At 35.8% G+C, this 6,068-nt stretch overlaps 1 long non-coding RNA gene across 1 annotated transcript; it reads right to left on the bottom strand.

The window, feature by feature from the left end:
* Nucleotides 1-519: 519 nt before the first annotated feature.
* On the bottom strand, nt 520-5,555 carry LOC308669287. The gene is made up of 3 exons (XR_014026737.1): nt 5,512-5,555; nt 4,663-4,713; nt 520-671 (listed from the first exon to the last, which is right to left on the bottom strand). It is a non-coding gene; the product is annotated as an uncharacterized lncRNA (long non-coding RNA).
* Nucleotides 5,556-6,068: the final 513 nt, after the last annotated feature.

Here is a 6,068-nt window from a genome sequence, read left to right as displayed (position 1 = left end):
TTGTGACAATGTTCATACCCTTTCCAGAAAGGTTCTCTACAGAACACAACCTCTGTTCTCTCCCCCCCCCCTGTTTTTAAAAACTATGAAAGAAACACTTCTTTTATAAGGAGGGTATCAGAAATTGGTGGAATAGTACCAACACATTTTTAATGTTTTATCTGTTTAGGATATGATGAAATTGCCTAATGCAAACATGAATTTGTCTCCAGCCAAAAATAGACATGATTATGACAGCTATTGTATGTTTTCTCACTTTTGCTAAAAATACCATCCTACTAATATGAGTTGCAATTTAAAGTTAAAAAAAAGGTTTCCATTTTGTTTATGCAGTCAGATTTAATATTTCCAAGTTAAACCTGGATATTTAAAGAGAAGGTTCTTATAATTTGAAATGCATAATAAAAATAATATCAATCATTTGATTATTTTGAAAAAGTTATTAGCTATTTACATTCTGTAATTAATTTCTCAGTAGAAGGAGACTGAAAAAATAGATTGGTGTTCCGATGAATCAAGATTCAGGAACAGTTCAGAGTTACAGGTATTCCTGAAGGCTAACCAAGCTTCAGGCAACGTCAGCAGTCAGTTCAATGATGTATGCAAGCCAAATTGTCTTTGTAGGCACCTGGTACATTTTATGAATATCTGCCAATAGGTTATGAAGGAACCTGGAAATAAATATATGCAAACTGATAAGATTCTAGGATGCATCAGCTGCAACATTTGATTCTCTGTTGACAAAAATAAATTAAAGTATTGATTAATAAAAGTATTGCTCCATATTGAGACAGTAGAACCTCTGCTATTTGTTCAATAATAGTAAGACAGTAGGTGAAAATAGATTTATAAGACAAGTGGTAAATGCCAACCAAATCTCAGATCTTCTTAGATTTTCTTCTTAGAAATGTGGCATAGTAATACCATTACAGTAAGTGACAATCACAATACCCTTATGGAAACAGTGAGAAAGTATTACAAATATGGTCAACTTCCCTGTAGCCCTTTATACTATATTGGGCAGCTGACCTATTTGGTCCCAGGCCTAGGGTTGATGATTATTATTTGTCTAAGACCTTATTTTGCTTTTGTTGTTTATTAGATCATTTTAGTCTTGATGGTCTGATTTAATGTTTTAGCTGCATTTATGTTTTTTCTATGCTACCCAGAGTTCATTGGAGTTGAGTTGGTAATAAATGTAAATAAATAATAATAATTAATACAGACAATTACGCAATAGCAGCAAAGGATGGGCTGTTTTAGTATCTTGCTCCCATGGAGAAGAAGCTTCTGCAACCAAATACAGTATGATGGCCCTAGTATAACTATTATAATGCCTGCTAATGTCCTTTGTCCTCTAAAACATATGCTACAAATATGCAGAGCAATCTCAGCTGACATCCTCTTTCTTTTAAAAGAAATATAAACCACTAGTAACCTTAGAGGCTGGGTCACTTTGTTTGGTAATGCCCTTCACCAGGAGCCTGTTATAACCTGTGTCATTACTGAAACTTGCATGATAATATACAATAGAAAGCTACAAAGAACCTACAACTGTAAATATTGAATTGCTAAAACATTAACTAAAATATGCCTCCAATACACTCCAGTACACAAGAAGAATACTTCTTGTAGTTTATAGAAGTGGTGTGAAAGTCTCAGCCATATTGCAATACAATAGAATAAAGCCCCCTCCTGTAGCCATAGGAGTATTGCAGTAGCCTAGAGGAGAAACAAATGCATATTTATTGAAACTTATTTCCTTAGGGAGTACAAATTCAACACATCAGCTAAGCAATTCTACTACTCTTATCAGAAATAGAATGATACTTTGGCAATGCAATTCACAGCTTGAGTAGCTGCAGCTAAACCTAATTTATAGGAACTAAATGCAGAAAGGACAAAGTCCTCATCAAATCACTCAATTAAAAATAATTTTGAGTGTGTGAGTAGCAATGGCAGAGAAAGCCTAGCATTCCAAACAGAATGCCATGACAGATTATTTTAGTTTAGCACTTTTTCTCTCAAATCACTTAAAAAGTGGCAGGGGAGGTCTGTGAGGGCGGGGAGAAGGCATCTGAAATCCTTTTGGCTTGCTGGTTCTAGTCAAACTAATGTACAGGTGTTTATGAGACTAGTATAAGAAAGTAATATTATTTCCTATTTCTTCAAGGTATATTTGCACTTTAGTATTTAGTAACACTGATTTTGGCACATAAAGCAATAAATCTTTGCAGGAGAGCTCCAGGATCAAACATCAGGCCATAAATAATGGACTTTGAGCTTTTTCTTTCTTGACTGAAAAAAAAAATTAATTGCTGCAAGATCTGGCACTACAGTCTTCATAAAGATGAGTAAGAGCTACTAAAAGCTGGAGCAGAACTGCCTGTTATTTATTAGATATAGAGAGAGTCATCGACTGCTGGCAGGCAACAAGATTGATAGCCTAATCAGTGTAAAAATCTCAGGCTAGAATTTATGATTTAAAATGCTTTTTCCAATTTCTCTTATCTTTAACTCAAAATTTGTATTGTTTTTACTTGGCGGACACACTTCTTTAATAAAAATTATGTATGTGTGTGTGTGTGTGTGTGTGTGTGTGATTGAACCTACCAGTGCCAAAATATTCTAAACTACCGTTCCTACAATTCCATTTCCTTCCAAACTTTGGTTACCTTATTTATTCTTGTCATTTTAAGCATGACATCATTTCTAATTTATGATCTATATGGAAAGGTGCCAAATACTTTCATTTTATTAACCCTAGTGGCTATAGGGAGATATTTACAATGCATAAAAATGTGATATGCCAGAAATAGTCAATGAACTCTTGATTTTAAGCAAGAACAAAAAAGTATATAAGTGTAATGGCTTTGAAAATCCAGTGTTACTTCCATTGCACTGTAATATGTGATTACTTATGACAATTGCCATACTAGTTTTCATGCCAATGTGGGACTTAAATCTATGGCAAAGCCTAATACAGTCACTGGCTAATGGAAGGGAGTTGGAAGGCATCTTTTCCTGATACTTTGCAAGATGATCAGTCCCAATCAGGAGCCAAATGAAGTAAAAGTCTCCCATGGTTAACAATAAATCTAAGATACAAATATTGCTACTTCAGGAAAAATAATTGGTTGCTTTTTCCAAATTTCCAACAGTTTTAGATTCCCTAAATAACTTTTATTTTGGGAACCGCATATTACGTTCAGTTGCAGCAGCAGGCAATTAAGACTTTCTGGTAAATCAACTGATTCAAAGATCAGGGGCTATATGGAGTAAACCATTAGTGTTCATGGGCTTGAGCAGATGTATTAATTAGGCAATGATGCCATGTATTTTAACACAGTTTAATTGAAATACACTTGCAGATGGGTCATGATCAAGATTAATTGTGTAGCATCTGCTCTATAAATAATACTACATAATTTCCTCATGACAATTAGACCAAATTATAGTTTGAATATTTAAAATCCACAGTTATTTTCCTTTAGCTTTGGTTAAAGTTACAGTTAAGGCCAGCAGAAACTGATGTGTCATGCAGTTGAGAAGGGGTTGGGACAACACACAGGGAAGACATGAATTATTTCTGAAAGGGTAGTACCCTGTTCACTTATTAGTATCCATTTTAGAACAAAAGCACACAACAGAAGCCAATGGACCAAGGAAACAGGCTACCGTGATATAAGCCCAGTGTGGACTACAATTCCAGAGTTTTAATAAATTGGGGCAAAGCTTCGGGGAATTATAAGTACTGTAATCCAAGTTAATTTAGTATTTGTTACTTTTATCAGTATTTAAAATGTATTAATGCTGTTTTAGTTTAACATGTATTTTTAATGTAATGGTAAGCCACAATGGTAAGCCACATTGATGGTCAGATATAGAAAGTGATGTATAATACATCCAATAATAATACATTTAGAGAATGCGAGCTGGAGAAGAACATGAGAACAACTTGAATGAATCAAAGATAAAAGAATAGACATGGCTGCCACAATCTAGATCACCATGAGATATTCTACCCTTTTCTTGTCATCTACCGTAGTGGTTATCCAGATTTTTGCAGCCCTAGAACTGGTGGCCTTGCATAGTTTGTACTATTGAATCTAAATATTTTTTCTAGGCCTTTTTTTGGAAAGCTTGGCTTAGAAAGGGAGCATATCACTAATGTGAATGTGATAAAAGCAGTCTTCTAGGACTGAATTGCAAAGATGTGCAATTTCCATTAGTCAGAGAGATGTAGCCGGCTTTGTATGGCAAGCTGAGGGGCATAATTTAAAACAGGCTGGTTCAGTACCCATCCTGGAAGACAGGTTACGAAGTTAAAGGGATGAAAAAGCTGCATTAAGCATCTGCAAATCTAAAGGTATGAAATGAAACCAGAACATGCCAACACTTCCATTTATTTGGTTGTTAAGTAATTCCCACCAGGCTTCCTTTTAACTAGAATCTAGATGGTACATAAAGTAGAACTGAGTCAAACAGTAGAACTTTTATGTGCTGAAATAAAATGTGTGCACTTTACTTTTGTTGAATTAATTCTAATGCTTTTTGAAAAACATTCCCAAGGGTGTTGGGGATGATTTACCATTAATAGTTTCAGAAGTGCTTAAATGAATCTGGCTGACAGCTGATGCAAAAGCATGAATTATTCCATACCTCAGGTGTGTCTGTTTTGAACCATGTATCTCGCATCACCCACAAGAATTCCTAGAATGATTTTTTTCAAGAAAAACTTATTTAGCTTTATGTTAGACTTTTTTGGGGGGGGTATTTTGTTCTGAAATATTACAAGAGATGTACAAAAGTTAACTTCTGAATTAGAGTATAATCATCTATGTCTCTCTCCCACTCTAGGGCATCAAATGGCTGCTTTGAGAACATTTTTAATGACATCACTGAACATTTTTCTTATTTTCAAAAGGGAAGAACAGAAAGAAAGATTAAAGGAATGCAGCTCCCTGTGAAATGATTTCATTTACTCTCCAAATTGGAATCACTAAACACTTCCATTTTTAATAATTTAGAAATGTTTATCTGCCAAGGTTATGGCCATGGCCTTCTATAATAAATATCTTTGCAATTATCCAAAAGGATTTTGCAATCAAAAAAATTCGGCAGTACCTTCCTCCTGACAATGTGACCTTGAATGTTTTTTCTGCTGTCACAGAAGTATAATAAATGTGTTCTTTTCAAAGCACCCTTGGCTTTTATCTTTCCCTTCACTCATGAATTCTCAGTAAGAATACTGGGCTATCTCTTCCAAAATGGTGCATTTCTCCTTCCTTATATCATCCGCACTGCATCATGTAGCTGGTGGATAAGTGCAAGGATGTATTACAAGGGTCACCCACAATTTTATGTAGTTAAATCATGGAAGGGAAGCCCTGTACAACTATCCTTCACTCTTTGGGCAAAGACTGTAATTAGAAACAATAAGTTATGATCCTTGCAAGAGAGCCAGTGGTGGGATCCAGCCAGTTCACACCACTTCGGCAGAACCAGTACCTAATTTTTTGTTGCCCAGGCCCAGAATGGACTTCCAGAAGCAGCATCCACACAGAGAACCGGTTGTAGACATATTTGAATTCCACCACTGAAGAGGGAGATGATATGAAGTCGCTTACATTTAAGGAAGGGGGCATAAGAGTTTGCCAATTTCTTCTTTCTATCATCTGTTACATAACCGTTCATATCACACCTAAACAACAATGTAAAAAAATAAAGATGGAACAAACAGATCAATTGATCTTGCTTTAAATACTTGAGTGATGGCATAAGAGAGAAAGGCAGAGCAGCTTTTTGTGCTTTTTGGCAGTTTTGTTGTTAACTGCAAAGTCATGTCCAACCCATCACAACCCCATGGACAACGTTCCTCCAGGCCTTCCTGTCCTCTACCATCTTCTGGAGTCCATTTAGCCTCACGCCTACTGCTTCAGTGACTCCATCCAGCCACCTCATTCTCTTTCATCCCCTTCTTCTCTTGCCCTCAATCTTTCCCAGCATGAGGCTCTTCTCCAGTGAGTCCTTCCTTCTCATTAGGTGGCCAAAGTATTTGAGTTTCA

Source organism: Vipera berus (genome assembly GCF_964194415.1).
Source record: "Vipera berus genome assembly, chromosome: 5".
In the NCBI taxonomy this organism is placed as follows: Eukaryota; Metazoa; Chordata; class Lepidosauria; order Squamata; family Viperidae; genus Vipera; species Vipera berus.
Note: the sequence above shows the minus strand (reverse complement) of the source record. Positions and strands in the feature narration are given on the sequence as shown.